This window comes from Microcebus murinus, chromosome 14 (genome assembly GCF_040939455.1).
Source record: "Microcebus murinus isolate Inina chromosome 14, M.murinus_Inina_mat1.0, whole genome shotgun sequence".
NCBI lineage: Eukaryota > Metazoa > Chordata > Mammalia > Primates > Cheirogaleidae > Microcebus > Microcebus murinus.
In genome coordinates, this window is record NC_134117.1 from 82,003,691 (window position 1) to 82,021,158 (window position 17,468).

The 17,468-nt window shown below is 64.1% G+C and overlaps 5 pseudogenes; all 5 read left to right on the forward strand.

Annotated features, from left to right (window-relative positions):
• Window positions 1–2,318: 2,318 nt before the first annotated feature.
• On the forward strand, window positions 2,319–2,438 carry LOC142876261 (uncharacterized; annotated as a pseudogene).
• A 3,447-nt stretch (window positions 2,439–5,885) lies between these two features.
• On the forward strand, window positions 5,886–6,004 carry LOC142876211 (uncharacterized; annotated as a pseudogene).
• A 3,477-nt stretch (window positions 6,005–9,481) lies between these two features.
• Window positions 9,482–9,601, forward strand: LOC142876262 (uncharacterized; annotated as a pseudogene).
• A 3,471-nt stretch (window positions 9,602–13,072) lies between these two features.
• LOC142876264 (uncharacterized) lies at window positions 13,073–13,192 on the forward strand (annotated as a pseudogene).
• A 3,468-nt stretch (window positions 13,193–16,660) lies between these two features.
• LOC142876286 (uncharacterized) lies at window positions 16,661–16,779 on the forward strand (annotated as a pseudogene).
• The last annotated feature ends 689 nt before the right edge of the window (window positions 16,780–17,468 follow it).

The window sequence follows — 17,468 nt, forward strand, 5'->3', positions numbered from 1 at the left end:
CGCCTGACCGGCTCCTCCCCGCCCGGCCTGTCACCGTCCTCTGCCCCTGCCTGACATGCTCCTTCCCGCCCGGCCTCTCACCGTCCTCGGCCCCTGCCTGACCGGCTCCTCCGTCGCCTGGGCCTTCCAAGGGCTTGGTGTGGAGGCTGCTTCCAGGAAGCCCTCCAGAAACCCGGCAGCAGGGTGGCCGCAGCAGTCTCCAGCAGCCTTCCCTAAGTCGAGTGCGGGGGACGTGCCCTCGCTGTGCCGCGGGGGGCCCAGCCTGGTGTCTTCCCTGAGGCCCTGCGGCTGCCGGCTGGGGCTGCCGCTCCCCGCGAGGGGAGAGCCGCGGAGGTGGGGACCGCCTCCTGATGGGGACGTACGTACACGCAGCTCTCCACGTCGGATCCCGGGGCTCTCTGTCCTGCCCGAAGGCCCAGCGGGCCTGCGGGTCCTTAGAGTGGCAAAAACATCCGAAAGCTGAGACTGAGGGTCCGGTGGGTGTCTGCACTTTTGTGCTGGGCACCCCAGGGAGGCCCGGGGGCTGGCTGGACAACGTGGTCTGCTGGGCGGGGGGGGGGTTTGGAGGAGCAACTGATGCCCTTTGCACCTTGGGTAGCAAGAGTCTGAGGTGTCTCTGAGCCCTGTGCCATGTCCGGGGGGGGGCGCGGGGGGGGGAGGAGGAGGAGGAGGAGGAGGTGGGAAGGGCCGGGGCCTGCAGTCCTGTTCCCGGGGTGGCACGGCAAGTGGCTTCTTCCACAGGCTGCTTGGCCTGGGCTCCCTGCACCTGGGCCTTTGGGGGACTGGCCCTGTGCTTGCCAACACTTCCTGCAGGGACCCAGAGCTGGGAGGTGGCATCTCTCAGCCCTGGGTCGGGCAGAGCCCCAGCGGGCCATGCCCACAACCTCTCTCAGCACCGGTCCCCCAGAAGGCTCCTTTGGGACCAGGATTCTCTTGCGGTGACTCTTTAAGGTCTGGCCCCTGGATGGAGGGGCACCAGGAGTAGAGGAGCAGGAAGGGGAAGGGGGTGGCCATGCGAGGGGACACTTTGAGGCCAAGTCCCAGCTTCAGCCTGATCCTCCTGGGAACCCCGCTCTGAGACAAGGAGCCGGGCTTCGCATTCCCACAGCAGCCAGTCGTGGGCTGAGGACACCTGGGGCCTTGGGAACTCCCTGGCTTCTCCTTGGTTTAACATCTAGAGCTGCTTGTGAATCGGGCCGCCACACACACCCGAGTGCAGGTGTCTTCCGCACAGACTGCGGGCCTCGCTCTTCTGAACGCCGCTAGCTCGCCACCCACCCACGGGTGAACCTGGTCAGGGTGCTTTCTCTCGGGGGCAGACTCTTTTCCGGGCGGGCTACCGGTGTCTCTGTTTGCTCGTTTCTTTCTTCCATTTCGGGAAAGGCTTCCTTGCTGGGTGTGGAAATCTCCTATGCCTTCCCTCGCCTATTCTGTCAGCTTTCAAATTCTCTTTCAGTTGCCACCCTCACAGATGGATTAGGAAACTCTTTCCGGTGCACTCATTAGTGAAATGACCTCAATGAAGCTGGAATCCAATATCAAATGGCCGATTTTTAGCGAGTCCACACGCCAGGGTGGTCGGGGTCCAATGCAGCCCCGGCCAGGCCCAGGCCCCTTGGACCGGGCCACAGGAGGACACAGAGGAGGGTCCCGGCCCCCACGAAGCGGTGCCGGCGGTTCTCCAGGGGCTTGGGCGTTTTCCAGAGGTAGGAGATGGAGGGGACTGATTTCTTCAGCGCCCCACAAACCACGCCACCCCACCCCACCCATGGGACACATCCCCAGAGAGAGACGCCCCATACACTGGCTCCCCTCCCCCTTGCGCTGTGCCCCAGCCCTGGCCCGGGGGAATAGGCGGCAGCCCACCCACAGGGCGAGGGGGGGCACAGCTGAAAGGGGTTGTGGGGGAGGGCGGCCCCTGGCTGGGGTCAAAGGGCGCGCGCGTGCGCAGTCAGCGTCAGCGGCGGCGACGCGCTGGGGGTGGGCAGCGGGTAGGTGAAGGAGGCCGGGCGAGGAGACGAGGGGGGCTGGGAGGGCTCCACCTTGGCGAGTCCAGCCGTGGAGGCGCATCTTGTGTGAGTGTGAGTGAGTGTGAGTGTGTGTGTGTGTGTATAGAGAGACAGCCACCCGCCCCGCCCCGCCCATCACCCCCGTCCCTGGGAGCCCACGGGACCCGGCCGGCGAGCTCAACAGGCCCGGCCCGGCGCGGGGCCTGGGGCGGGAGGCGGCGGCGGCGGCGGCGGCGGCGGCGGCGGCGGCGGGGGGAAAGCGCAGAGAGGCTCGGCTTCTTGAGCGGGGCAGGGGCGCCCTCCGCCGCCGTCTAGGGCCACACCACCCTGAACGCCCCCCGATCTCGTCTGGTCTCGGAAGCTAAGCAGGGTCGGGCCCGGTCAGTACTTGGATGGGAGACCGCCTGGGAATACCGGGGGCCACAGGCTGCTTCTTTTTTTTTTTTTTTTTTTTTTGCCTCTTGTTCTGTCCCCTTTCTGGGAGCGCGGCGGCGGCCCGGGGTGGGGGTGACCCCAACCCTCAGCGCCCGCCGCGGTGCCTGGCGCCTCAGCCCGCACCGTGGGGCCTCCTCTTGTCCCAAGCCGCGACACCGCCGCCACGCGGCAGCATGCGTGGCATCTGGACTGTCAGGTCTCAGACCAAAGGTCTGCTCTGTGGGAACAGACACGCTGGAGAAAACCTTGAGAGTCTGAGAGGGGAGGGAGTTCCAGAAGAAGGCCAGGATGTCATTTTGAGGGAGTATGTGACCAGAACTCGTCCCGTTGCTTTTGGGGGTTCTATGGGCTCCACGCAGGAATCTTTGGTGGTGGCACCTGATGTTGGGGGATCCGGAGTCACACCCAGACCTGCTCCACAGGCCTCCTTTTACTTTTCTCTTCGGATTCATGATTTTTAAAAAGTGTCTCTTACCTCTATGATTGCATTTTCTTTTCTCTCTCTTTTCAAGCAGATGATGGGAGTACAAGTATTCAGGTGACATGTGTTGCCCGTGCACCCCTCCCCCCTGTGTTCTCATTCATATACCTCTCATGTTGTTCCAGCGTATTGTGGGGGTACCAGTGTTAAGGTCGGGTACAGTTGCCCTCTCCAAGCCTCCCCCCTGGGGTCAGAGCTTCAAGTGCGCCCATCCCCCAGTCGGTGCGCACCCACCCCATTCCTAATGGATGTGGATGCCCATCGCCTCCCCCCACCCGCCCGACACCCACCCGATGAAGGTGATTCCTCTCCGTCCACTTAGGTGTCCATCCGTTCGTACCAATTTGCTGGTGAGCGCGCTCACGTGGTGCTCGTGTGTCCATTCTTGGGATACCTGGCTTACTGGAACGGGTTCCAGCTCTGGCCAGGAGAACACGAGAGGCGCCCTCTCACCGCTGCTCCTCACAGCCGAATGGCACTCCGTGGTGTCCACGCGCCACATTTTATTAATGCACTCCTGGATGGATGGGCACTCGGGTCGCTTCCACGTCTTTGCGATTGTGAATTGTGCCCTAACTGTCACTCTACCCCTTACCCAGCCCGTCTCCTCTGCCCCTGCCTGACGCACTCCTCCCCGGCCAGGCCCGTCACTGTCCTGGGCCCCCGCCTGACCGGCTCCTCCCCGCCCGGCCTGTCACCGTCCTCTGCCCCTGCCTGACATGCTCCTTCCCGCCCGGCCTCTCACCGTCCTCGGCCCCTGCCTGACCGGCTCCTCCGTCGCCTGGGCCTTCCAAGGGCTTGGTGTGGAGGCTGCTTCCAGGAAGCCCTCCAGAAACCCGGCAGCAGGGTGGCCGCAGCAGTCTCCAGCAGCCTTCCCTAAGTCGAGTGCGGGGGACGTGCCCCCGCTGTGCCGCGGGGGGCCCAGCCTGGTGTCTTCCCTGATGCCCTGCGGCTGCCGGCTGGGGCTGCCGCTCCCCGCGAGGGGAGAGCCGCGGAGGTGGGGACCGCCTCCTGATGGGGACGTACGTACACGCAGCTCTCCACGTCGGATCCCGGGGCTCTCTGTCCTGCCCGAAGGCCCAGCGGGCCTGCGGGTCCTTAGAGTGGCAAAAACATCCGAAAGCTGAGACTGAGGGTCCGGTGGGTGTCTGCACTTTTGTGCTGGGCACCCCAGGGAGGCCCGGGGGCTGGCTGGACAACGTGGTCTGCTGGGCGGGGGGGGGTTGGAGGAGCAACTGATGCCCTTCGCACCTTGGGTAGCAAGAGTCTGAGGTGTCTCTGAGCCCTGTGCCATGTCCGGGGGCGGGGCGCGGGGGGGGGAGGAGGAGGAGGAGGAGGAGGTGGGAAGGGCCGGGGCCTGCAGTCCTGTTCCCGGGGTGGCACGGCAAGTGGCTTCTTCCACAGGCTGCTTGGCCTGGGCTCCCTGCACCTGGGCCTTTGGGGGACTGGCCCTGTGCTTGCCAACACTTCCTGCAGGGACCCAGAGCTGGGAGGTGGCATCTCTCAGCCCTGGGTCGGGCAGAGCCCCAGCGGGCCATGCCCACAACCTCTCTCAGCACCGGTCCCCCAGAAGGCTCCTTTGGGACCAGGATTCTCTTGCGGTGACTCTTTAAGGTCTGGCCCCTGGATGGAGGGGCACCAGGAGTAGAGGAGCAGGAAGGGGAAGGGGGTGGCCATGCGAGGGGACACTTTGAGGCCAAGTCCCAGCTTCAGCCTGATCCTCCTGGGAACCCCGCTCTGAGACAAGGAGCCGGGCTTCGCATTCCCACAGCAGCCAGTCGTGGGCTGAGGACACCTGGGGCCTTGGGAACTCCCTGGCTTCTCCTTGGTTTAACATCTAGAGCTGCTTGTGAATCGGGCCGCCACACACACCCGAGCGCAGGTGTCTTCCGCACAGACTGCGGGCCTCGCTCTTCTGAACGCCGCTAGCTCGCCACCCACCCACGGGTGAACCTGGTCAGGGTGCTTTCTCTCGGGGGCAGACTCTTTTCCGGGCGGGCTACCGGTGTCTCTGTTTGCTCGTTTCTTTCTTCCATTTCGGGAAAGGCTTCCTTGCTGGGTGTGGAAATCTCCTATGCCTTCCCTCGCCTATTCTGTCAGCTTTCAAATTCTCTTTCAGTTGCCACCCTCACAGATGGATTAGGAAACTCTTTCCGGTGCACTCATTAGTGAAATGACCTCAATGAAGCTGGAATCCAATATCTAATGGCCGATTTTTAGCGAGTCCACACGCCAGGGTGGTCGGGGTCCAATGCAGCCCCGGCCAGGCCCAGGCCCCTTGGACCGGGCCACAGGAGGACACAGAGGAGGGTCCCGGCCCCCACGAAGCGGTGCCGGCGGTTCTCCACGGGCTTGGGCGTTTTCCAGAGGTAGGAGATGGAGGGGACTGATTTCTTCAGCGCCCCACAAACCACGCCACCCCACCCCACCCATGGGACACATCCCCAGAGAGAGACGCCCCATACACTGGCTCCCCTCCCCCTTGCGCTGTGCCCCAGCCCTGGCCCGGGGGAATAGGCGGCAGCCCACCCACAGGGCGAGGGGGGGCACAGCTGAAAGGGGTTGTGGGGGAGGGCGGCCCCTGGCTGGGGTCAAAGGGCGCGCGCGTGCGCAGTCAGCGTCAGCGGCGGCGACGCGCTGGGGGTGGGCAGCGGGTAGGTGAAGGAGGCCAGGCGAGGAGACGAGGGGGGCTGGGAGGGCTCCACCTTGGCGAGTCCAGCCGTGGAGGCGCATCTTGTGTGAGTGTGAGTGAGTGTGAGTGTGTGTGTGTGTGTATAGAGAGACAGCCCCCCGCCCCGCCCCGCCCATCACCCCCGTCCCTGGGAGCCCACGGGACCCGGCCGGCGAACTCAACAGGCCCGGCCTGGCGCGGGGCCTGGGGCGGGAGGCGGCGGCGGCGGCGGCGGGAAAGCGCAGAGAGGCTCGGCTTCTTGAGCGGGGCAGGGGCGCCCTCCGCCGCCGTCTAGGGCCACACCACCCTGAACGCCCCCGATCTCGTCTGGTCTCGGAAGCTAAGCAGGGTCGGGCCCGGTCAGTACTTGGATGGGAGACTGCCTGGGAATACCGGGGGCCACAGGCTGCTTCTTTTTTTTTTTTTTTTTTTTTTGCCTCTTGTTCTGTCCCCTTTCTGGGAGCGCGGCGGCGGCCCGGGGTGGGGGTGACCCCAACCCTCAGCGCCCGCCGCGGTGCCTGGCGCCTCAGCCCGCACCGTGGGGCCTCCTCTTGTCCCAAGCCGCGACACCGCCGCCACGCGGCAGCATGCGTGGCATCTGGACTGTCAGGTCTCAGACCAAAGGTCTGCTCTGTGGGAACAGACACGCTGGAGAAAACCTTGAGAGTCTGAGAGGGGAGGGAGTTCCAGAAGAAGGCCAGGATGTCATTTTGAGGGAGTATGTGACCAGAACTCGTCCCGTTGCTTTTGGGGGTTCTATGGGCTCCACGCAGGAATCTTTGGTGGTGGCACCTGATGTTGGGGGATCCGGAGTCACACCCAGACCTGCTCCACAGGCCTCCTTTTACTTTTCTCTTCGGATTCATGATTTTTAAAAAGTGTCTCTTACCTCTATGATTGCATTTTCTTTTCTCTCTCTTTTCAAGCAGATGATGGGAGTACAAGTATTCAGGTGACATGTGTTGCCCGTGCACCCCTCCCCCCTGTGTTCTCATTCATATACCTCTCATGTTGTTCCAGCGTATTGTGGGGGTACCAGTGTTAAGGTCGGGTACAGTTGCCCTCTCCAAGCCTCCCCCCTGGGGTCAGAGCTTCAAGTGCGCCCATCCCCCAGTCGGTGCGCACCCACCCCATTCCTAATGGATGTGGATGCCCATCGCCTCCCCCCACCCGCCCGACACCCACCCGATGAAGGTGATTCCTCTCCGTCCACTTAGGTGTCCATCCGTTCGTACCAATTTGCTGGTGAGCGCGCTCACGTGGTGCTCGTGTGTCCATTCTTGGGATACCTGGCTTACTGGAACGGGTTCCAGCTCTGGCCAGGAGAACACGAGAGGCGCCCTCTCACCGCTGCTCCTCACAGCCGAATGGCACTCCGTGGTGTCCACGCGCCACATTTTATTAATGCACTCCTGGATGGATGGGCACTCGGGTCGCTTCCACGTCTTTGCGATTGTGAATTGTGCCCTAACTGTCACTCTACCCCTTACCCAGCCCGTCTCCTCTGCCCCTGCCTGACGCACTCCTCCCCGGCCAGGCCCGTCACTGTCCTGGGCCCCCGCCTGACCGGCTCCTCCCCGCCCGGCCTGTCACCGTCCTCTGCCCCTGCCTGACATGCTCCTTCCCGCCCGGCCTCTCACCGTCCTCGGCCCCTGCCTGACCGGCTCCTCCGTCGCCTGGGCCTTCCAAGGGCTTGGTGTGGAGGCTGCTTCCAGGAAGCCCTCCAGAAACCCGGCAGCAGGGTGGCCGCAGCAGTCTCCAGCAGCCTTCCCTAAGTCGAGTGCGGGGGACGTGCCCCCGCTGTGCCGCGGGGGGCCCAGCCTGGTGTCTTCCCTGATGCCCTGCGGCTGCCGGCTGGGGCTGCCGCTCCCCGCGAGGGGAGAGCCGCGGAGGTGGGGACCGCCTCCTGATGGGGACGTACGTACACGCAGCTCTACACGTCGGATCCCGGGGCTCTCTGTCCTGCCCGAAGGCCCAGCGGGCCTGCGGGTCCTTAGAGTGGCAAAAACATCTGAAAGCTGAGACTGAGGGTCCGGTGGGTGTCTGCACTTTTGTGCTGGGCACCCCAGGGAGGCCCGGGGGCTGGCTGGACAACGTGGTCTGCTGGGCGGGGGGGGGTTGGAGGAGCAACTGATGCCCTTCGCACCTTGGGTAGCAAGAGTCTGAGGTGTCTCTGAGCCCTGTGCCATGTCCGGGGGGGGGGGGGCGCGGGGGGGGGAGGAGGAGGAGGAGGAGGAGGTGGGAAGGGCCGGGGCCTGCAGTCCTGTTCCCGGGGTGGCACGGCAAGTGGCTTCTTCCACAGGCTGCTTGGCCTGGGCTCCCTGCACCTGGGCCTTTGGGGGACTGGCCCTGTGCTTGCCAACACTTCCTGCAGGGACCCAGAGCTGGGAGGTGGCATCTCTCAGCCCTGGGTCGGGCAGAGCCCCAGCGGGCCATGCCCACAACCTCTCTCAGCACCGGTCCCCCAGAAGGCTCCTTTGGGACCAGGATTCTCTTGCGGTGACTCTTTAAGGTCTGGCCCCTGGATGGAGGGGCACCAGGAGTAGAGGAGCAGGAAGGGGAAGGGGGTGGCCATGCGAGGGGACACTTTGAGGCCAAGTCCCAGCTTCAGCCTGATCCTCCTGGGAACCCCGCTCTGAGACAAGGAGCCGGGCTTCGCATTCCCACAGCAGCCAGTCGTGGGCTGAGGACACCTGGGGCCTTGGGAACTCCCTGGCTTCTCCTTGGTTTAACATCTAGAGCTGCTTGTGAATCGGGCCGCCACACACACCCGAGTGCAGGTGTCTTCCGCACAGACTGCGGGCCTCGCTCTTCTGAACGCCGCTAGCTCGCCACCCACCCACGGGTGAACCTGGTCAGGGTGCTTTCTCTCGGGGGCAGACTCTTTTCCGGGCGGGCTACCGGTGTCTCTGTTTGCTCGTTTCTTTCTTCCATTTCGGGAAAGGCTTCCTTGCTGGGTGTGGAAATCTCCTATGCCTTCCCTCGCCTATTCTGTCAGCTTTCAAATTCTCTTTCAGTTGCCACCCTCACAGATGGATTAGGAAACTCTTTCCGGTGCACTCATTAGTGAAATGACCTCAATGAAGCTGGAATCCAATATCTAATGGCCGATTTTTAGCGAGTCCACACGCCAGGGTGGTCGGGGTCCAATGCAGCCCCGGCCAGGCCCAGGCCCCTTGGACCGGGCCACAGGAGGACACAGAGGAGGGTCCCGGCCCCCACGAAGCGGTGCCGGCGGTTCTCCACGGGCTTGGGCGTTTTCCAGAGGTAGGAGATGGAGGGGACTGATTTCTTCAGCGCCCCACAAACCACGCCACCCCACCCCACCCATGGGACACATCCCCAGAGAGAGACGCCCCATACACTGGCTCCCCTCCCCCTTGCGCTGTGCCCCAGCCCTGGCCCGGGGGAATAGGCGGCAGCCCACCAACAGGGCGAGGGGGGGCACAGCTGAAAGGGGTTGTGGGGGAGGGCGGCCCCTGGCTGGGGTCAAAGGGCGCGCGCGTGCGCAGTCAGCGTCAGCGGCGGCGACGCGCTGGGGGTGGGCAGCGGGTAGGTGAAGGAGGCCGGGCGAGGAGACGAGGGGGGCTGGGAGGGCTCCACCTTGGCGAGTCCAGCCGTGGAGGCGCATCTTGTTTGAGTGTGAGTGAGTGTGAGTGTGTGTGTGTGTGTATAGAGAGACAGCCCCCCGCCCCGCCCCGCCCATCACCCCCGTCCCTGGGAGCCCACGGGACCCGGCCGGCGAGCTCAACAGGCCCGGCCCGGCGCGGGGCCTGGGGCGGGAGGCGGCGGCGGCGGCGGCGGCGGCGGCGGCGGCGGCGGCGGCGGGGGGAAAGCGCAGAGAGGCTCGGCTTCTTGAGCGGGGCAGGGGCGCCCTCCGCCGCCGTCTAGGGCCACACCACCCTGAACGCCCCCCGATCTCGTCTGGTCTCGGAAGCTAAGCAGGGTCGGGCCCGGTCAGTACTTGGATGGGAGACCGCCTGGGAATACCGGGGGCCACAGGCTGCTTCTTTTTTTTTTTTTTTTTTTTGCCTCTTGTTCTGTCCCCTTTCTGGGAGCGCGGCGGCGGCCCGGGGTGGGGGTGACCCCAACCCTCAGCGCCCGCCGAGCTGCCTGGCGCCCCAGCCCGCACCGTGGGGCCTCCTCTTGTCCCAAATCGCGACACCGCCGCCACGCGGCAGCATGCGTGGCATCTGGACTGTCAGGTCTCAGACCAAAGGTCTGCTCTGTGGGAACCGACACGCTGGAGAAAACCTTGAGAGTCTGAGAGGGGAGGGAGTTCCAGAAGAAGGCCAGGATGTCATTTTGAGGGAGTATGTGACCAGAACTCGTCCCGTTGCTTTTGGGGGTTCTATGGGCTCCACGCAGGAATCTTTGGTGGTGGCACCTGATGTTGGGGGATCCGGAGTCACACCCAGACCTGCTCCACAGGCCTCCTTTTACTTTTCTCTTCGGATTCATGATTTTTAAAAAGTGTCTCTTACCTCTATGATTGCATTTTCTTTTCTCTCTCTTTTCAAGCAGATGATGGGAGTACAAGTATTCAGGTGACATGTGTTGCCCGTGCACCCCTCCCCCCTGTGTTCTCATTCATATACCTCTCATGTTGTTCCAGCGTATTGTGGGGGTACCAGTGTTAAGGTCGGGTACAGTTGCCCTCTCCAAGCCTCCCCCCTGGGGTCAGAGCTTCAAGTGCGCCCATCCCCCAGTCGGTGCGCACCCACCCCATTCCTAATGGATGTGGATGCCCATCGCCTCCCCCCACCCGCCCGACACCCACCCGATGAAGGTGATTCCTCTCCGTCCACTTAGGTGTCCATCCGTTCGTACCAATTTGCTGGTGAGCGCGCTCACGTGGTGCTCGTGTGTCCATTCTTGGGATACCTGGCTTACTGGAACGGGTTCCAGCTCTGGCCAGGAGAACACGAGAGGCGCCCTCTCACCGCTGCTCCTCACAGCCGAATGGCACTCCGTGGTGTCCACGCGCCACATTTTATTAATGCACTCCTGGATGGATGGGCACTCGGGTCGCTTCCACGTCTTTGCGATTGTGAATTGTGCCCTAACTGTCACTCTACCCCTTACCCAGCCCGTCTCCTCTGCCCCTGCCTGACGCACTCCTCCCCGGCCAGGCCCGTCACTGTCCTGGGCCCCCGCCTGACCGGCTCCTCCCCGCCCGGCCTGTCACCGTCCTCTGCCCCTGCCTGACATGCTCCTTCCCGCCCGGCCTCTCACCGTCCTCGGCCCCTGCCTGACCGGCTCCTCCGTCGCCTGGGCCTTCCAAGGGCTTGGTGTGGAGGCTGCTTCCAGGAAGCCCTCCAGAAACCCGGCAGCAGGGTGGCCGCAGCAGTCTCCAGCAGCCTTCCCTAAGTCGAGTGCGGGGGACGTGCCCCCGCTGTGCCGCGGGGGGCCCAGCCTGGTGTCTTCCCTGAGGCCCTGCGGCTGCCGGCTGGGGCTGCCGCTCCCCGCGAGGGGAGAGCCGCGGAGGTGGGGACCGCCTCCTGATGGGGACGTACGTACACGCAGCTCTCCACGTCGGATCCCGGGGCTCTCTGTCCTGCCCGAAGGCCCAGCGGGCCTGCGGGTCCTTAGAGTGGCAAAAACATCCGAAAGCTGAGACTGAGGGTCCGGTGGGTGTCTGCACTTTTGTGCTGGGCACCCCAGGGAGGCCCGGGGGCTGGCTGGACAACGTGGTCTGCTGGGCGGGGGGGGGTTTGGAGGAGCAACTGATGCCCTTTGCACCTTGGGTAGCAAGAGTCTGAGGTGTCTCTGAGCCCTGTGCCATGTCCGGGGGGGGCGCGGGGGGGGGAGGAGGAGGAGGAGGAGGAGGTGGGAAGGGCCGGGGCCTGCAGTCCTGTTCCCGGGGTGGCACGGCAAGTGGCTTCTTCCACAGGCTGCTTGGCCTGGGCTCCCTGTACCTGGGCCTTTGGGGGACTGGCCCTGTGCTTGCCAACACTTCCTGCAGGGACCCAGAGCTGGGAGGTGGCATCTCTCAGCCCTGGGTCGGGCAGAGCCCCAGCGGGCCATGCCCACAACCTCTCTCAGCACCGGTCCCCCAGAAGGCTCCTTTGGGACCAGGATTCTCTTGCGGTGACTCTTTAAGGTCTGGCCCCTGGATGGAGGGGCACCAGGAGTAGAGGAGCAGGAAGGGGAAGGGGGTGGCCATGCGAGGGGACACTTTGAGGCCAAGTCCCAGCTTCAGCCTGATCCTCCTGGGAACCCCGCTCTGAGACAAGGAGCCGGGCTTCGCATTCCCACAGCAGCCAGTCGTGGGCTGAGGACACCTGGGGCCTTGGGAACTCCCTGGCTTCTCCTTGGTTTAACATCTAGAGCTGCTTGTGAATCGGGCCGCCACACACACCCGAGCGCAGGTGTCTTCCGCACAGACTGCGGGCCTCGCTCTTCTGAACGCCGCTAGCTCGCCACCCACCCACGGGTGAACCTGGTCAGGGTGCTTTCTCTCGGGGGCAGACTCTTTTCCGGGCGGGCTACCGGTGTCTCTGTTTGCTCGTTTCTTTCTTCCATTTCGGGAAAGGCTTCCTTGCTGGGTGTGGAAATCTCCTATGCCTTCCCTCGCCTATTCTGTCAGCTTTCAAATTCTCTTTCAGTTGCCACCCTCACAGATGGATTAGGAAACTCTTTCCGGTGCACTCATTAGTGAAATGACCTCAATGAAGCTGGAATCCAATATCAAATGGCCGATTTTTAGCGAGTCCACACGCCAGGGTGGTCGGGGTCCAATGCAGCCCCGGCCAGGCCCAGGCCCCTTGGACCGGGCCACAGGAGGACACAGAGGAGGGTCCCGGCCCCCACGAAGCGGTGCCGGCGGTTCTCCAGGGGCTTGGGCGTTTTCCAGAGGTAGGAGATGGAGGGGACTGATTTCTTCAGCGCCCCACAAACCACGCCACCCCACCCCACCCATGGGACACATCCCCAGAGAGAGACGCCCCATACACTGGCTCCCCTCCCCCTTGCGCTGTGCCCCAGCCCTGGCCCGGGGGAATAGGCGGCAGCCCACCCACAGGGCGAGGGGGGGCACAGCTGAAAGGGGTTGTGGGGGAGGGCGGCCCCTGGCTGGGGTCAAAGGGCGCGCGCGTGCGCAGTCAGCGTCAGCGGCGGCGACGCGCTGGGGGTGGGCAGCGGGTAGGTGAAGGAGGCCGGGCGAGGAGACGAGGGGGGCTGGGAGGGCTCCACCTTGGCGAGTCCAGCCGTGGAGGCGCATCTTGTGTGAGTGTGAGTGAGTGTGAGTGTGTGTGTGTGTGTATAGAGAGACAGCCCCCCGCCCCGCCCCGCCCATCACCCCCGTCCCTGGGAGCCCACGGGACCCGGCCGGCGAGCTCAACAGGCCCGGCCCGGCGCGGGGCCTGGGGCGGGAGGCGGCGGCGGCGGCGGCGGCGGCGGCGGCGGCGGCGGCGGCGGGGGGAAAGCGCAGAGAGGCTCGGCTTCTTGAGCGGGGCAGGGGCGCCCTCCGCCGCCGTCTAGGGCCACACCACCCTGAACGCCCCCCGATCTCGTCTGGTCTCGGAAGCTAAGCAGGGTCGGGCCCGGTCAGTACTTGGATGGGAGACCGCCTGGGAATACCGGGGGCCACAGGCTGCTTCTTTTTTTTTTTTTTTTTTTTGCCTCTTGTTCTGTCCCCTTTCTGGGAGCGCGGCGGCGGCCCGGGGTGGGGGTGACCCCAACCCTCAGCGCCCGCCGAGCTGCCTGGCGCCCCAGCCCGCACCGTGGGGCCTCCTCTTGTCCCAAATCGCGACACCGCCGCCACGCGGCAGCATGCGTGGCATCTGGACTGTCAGGTCTCAGACCAAAGGTCTGCTCTGTGGGAACCGACACGCTGGAGAAAACCTTGAGAGTCTGAGAGGGGAGGGAGTTCCAGAAGAAGGCCAGGATGTCATTTTGAGGGAGTATGTGACCAGAACTCGTCCCGTTGCTTTTGGGGGTTCTATGGGCTCCACGCAGGAATCTTTGGTGGTGGCACCTGATGTTGGGGGATCCGGAGTCACACCCAGACCTGCTCCACAGGCCTCCTTTTACTTTTCTCTTCGGATTCATGATTTTTAAAAAGTGTCTCTTACCTCTATGATTGCATTTTCTTTTCTCTCTCTTTTCAAGCAGATGATGGGAGTACAAGTATTCAGGTGACATGTGTTGCCCGTGCACCCCTCCCCCCTGTGTTCTCATTCATATACCTCTCATGTTGTTCCAGCGTATTGTGGGGGTACCAGTGTTAAGGTCGGGTACAGTTGCCCTCTCCAAGCCTCCCCCCTGGGGTCAGAGCTTCAAGTGCGCCCATCCCCCAGTCGGTGCGCACCCACCCCATTCCTAATGGATGTGGATGCCCATCGCCTCCCCCCACCCGCCCGACACCCACCCGATGAAGGTGATTCCTCTCCGTCCACTTAGGTGTCCATCCGTTCGTACCAATTTGCTGGTGAGCGCGCTCACGTGGTGCTCGTGTGTCCATTCTTGGGATACCTGGCTTACTGGAACGGGTTCCAGCTCTGGCCAGGAGAACACGAGAGGCGCCCTCTCACCGCTGCTCCTCACAGCCGAATGGCACTCCGTGGTGTCCACGCGCCACATTTTATTAATGCACTCCTGGATGGATGGGCACTCGGGTCGCTTCCACGTCTTTGCGATTGTGAATTGTGCCCTAACTGTCACTCTACCCCTTACCCAGCCCGTCTCCTCTGCCCCTGCCTGACGCACTCCTCCCCGGCCAGGCCCGTCACTGTCCTGGGCCCCCGCCTGACCGGCTCCTCCCCGCCCGGCCTGTCACCGTCCTCTGCCCCTGCCTGACATGCTCCTTCCCGCCCGGCCTCTCACCGTCCTCGGCCCCTGCCTGACCGGCTCCTCCGTCGCCTGGGCCTTCCAAGGGCTTGGTGTGGAGGCTGCTTCCAGGAAGCCCTCCAGAAACCCGGCAGCAGGGTGGCCGCAGCAGTCTCCAGCAGCCTTCCCTAAGTCGAGTGCGGGGGACGTGCCCCCGCTGTGCCGCGGGGGGCCCAGCCTGGTGTCTTCCCTGATGCCCTGCGGCTGCCGGCTGGGGCTGCCGCTCCCCGCGAGTGGAGAGCCGCGGAGGTGGGGACCGCCTCCTGATGGGGACGTACGTACACGCAGCTCTCCACGTCGGATCCCGGGGCTCTCTGTCCTGCCCGAAGGCCCAGCGGGCCTGCGGGTCCTTAGAGTGGCAAAAACATCCGAAAGCTGAGACTGAGGGTCCGGTGGGTGTCTGCACTTTTGTGCTGGGCACCCCAGGGAGGCCCGGGGGCTGGCTGGACAACGTGGTCTGCTGGGCGGGGGGGGTTGGAGGAGCAACTGATGCCCTTCGCACCTTGGGTAGCAAGAGTCTGAGGTGTCTCTGAGCCCTGTGCCATGTCCGGGGGGGGGCGCGGGGGGGGGAGGAGGAGGAGGAGGAGGAGGTGGGAAGGGCCGGGGCCTGCAGTCCTGTTCCCGGGGTGGCACGGCAAGTGGCTTCTTCCACAGGCTGCTTGGCCTGGGCTCCCTGCACCTGGGCCTTTGGGGGACTGGCCCTGTGCTTGCCAACACTTCCTGCAGGGACCCAGAGCTGGGAGGTGGCATCTCTCAGCCCTGGGTCGGGCAGAGCCCCAGCGGGCCATGCCCACAACCTCTCTCAGCACCGGTCCCCCAGAAGGCTCCTTTGGGACCAGGATTCTCTTGCGGTGACTCTTTAAGGTCTGGCCCCTGGATGGAGGGGCACCAGGAGTAGAGGAGCAGGAAGGGGAAGGGGGTGGCCATGCGAGGGGACACTTTGAGGCCAAGTCCCAGCTTCAGCCTGATCCTCCTGGGAACCCCGCTCTGAGACAAGGAGCCGGGCTTCGCATTCCCACAGCAGCCAGTCGTGGGCTGAGGACACCTGGGGCCTTGGGAACTCCCTGGCTTCTCCTTGGTTTAACATCTAGAGCTGCTTGTGAATCGGGCCGCCACACACACCCGAGTGCAGGTGTCTTCCGCACAGACTGCGGGCCTCGCTCTTCTGAACGCCGCTAGCTCGCCACCCACCCACGGGTGAACCTGGTCAGGGTGCTTTCTCTCGGGGGCAGACTCTTTTCCGGGCGGGCTACCGGTGTCTCTGTTTGCTCGTTTCTTTCTTCCATTTCGGGAAAGGCTTCCTTGCTGGGTGTGGAAATCTCCTATGCCTTCCCTCGCCTATTCTGTCAGCTTTCAAATTCTCTTTCAGTTGCCACCCTCACAGATGGATTAGGAAACTCTTTCCGGTGCACTCATTAGTGAAATGACCTCAATGAAGCTGGAATCCAATATCAAATGGCCGATTTTTAGCGAGTCCACACGCCAGGGTGGTCGGGGTCCAATGCAGCCCCGGCCAGGCCCAGGCCCCTTGGACCGGGCCACAGGAGGACACAGAGGAGGGTCCCGGCCCCCACGAAGCGGTGCCGGCGGTTCTCCACGGGCTTGGGCGTTTTCCAGAGGTAGGAGATGGAGGGGACTGATTTCTTCAGCGCCCCACAAACCACGCCACCCCACCCCACCCATGGGACACATCCCCAGAGAGAGACGCCCCATACACTGGCTCCCCTCCCCCTTGCGCTGTGCCCCAGCCCTGGCCCGGGGGAATAGGCGGCAGCCCACCCACAGGGCGAGGGGGGGCACAGCTGAAAGGGGTTGTGGGGGAGGGCGGCCCCTGGCTGGGGTCAAAGGGCGCGCGCGTGCGCAGTCAGCGTCAGCGGCGGCGACGCGCTGGGGGTGGGCAGCGGGTAGGTGAAGGAGGCCGGGCGAGGAGACGAGGGGGGCTGGGAGGGCTCCACCTTGGCGAGTCCAGCCGTGGAGGCGCATCTTGTGTGAGTGTGAGTGAGTGTGAGTGTGTGTGTGTGTGTATAGAGAGACAGCCCCCCGCCCCGCCCCGCCCATCACCCCCGTCCCTGGGAGCCCACGGGACCCGGCCGGCGAACTCAACAGGCCCGGCCCGGCGCGGGGCCTGGGGCGGGAGGCGGCGGCGGCGGCGGCGGCGGCGGCGGCGGCGGCGGCGGGGGGGAAAGCGCAGAGAGGCTCGGCTTCTTGAGCGGGGCAGGGGCGCCCTCCGCCGCCGTCTAGGGCCACACTACCCTGAACGCCCCCGATCTCGTCTGGTCTCGGAAGCTAAGCAGGGTCGGGCCCGGTCAGTACTTGGATGGGAGACTGCCTGGGAATACCGGGGGCCACAGGCTGCTTCTTTTTTTTTTTTTTTTTTTTTTGCCTCTTGTTCTGTCCCCTTTCTGGGAGCGCGGCGGCGGCCCGGGGTGGGGGTGACCCCAACCCTCAGCGCCCGCCGCGCTGCCTGGCGCCTCAGCCCGCACCGTGGGGCCTCCTCTTGTCCCAAGCCGCGACACCGCCGCCACGCGGCAGCATGCGTGGCATCTGGACTGTCAGGTCTCAGACCAAAGGTCTGCTCTGTGGGAACCGACACGCTGGAGAAAACCTTGAGAGTCTGAGAGGGGAGGGAGTTCCAGAAGAAGGCCAGGATGTCATTTTGAGGGAGTATGTGACCAGAACTCGTCCCGTTGCTTTTGGGGGTTCTATGGGCTCCACGCAGGAATCTTTGGTGGTGGCACCTGATGTTGGGGGATCCGGAGTCACACCCAGACCTGCTCCACAGGCCTCCTTTTACTTTTCTCTTCGGATTCATGATTTTTAAAAAGTGTCTCTTACCTCTATGATTGCATTTTCTTTTCTCTCTCTTTTCAAGCAGATGATGGGAGTACAAGTATTCAGGTGACATGTGTTGCCCGTGCACCCCTCCCCCCTGTGTTCTCATTCATATACCTCTCATGTTGTTCCAGCGTATTGTGGGGGGTACCAGTGTTAAGGTCGGGTACAGTTGCCCTCTCCAAGCCTCCCCCCTGGGGTCAGAGCTTCA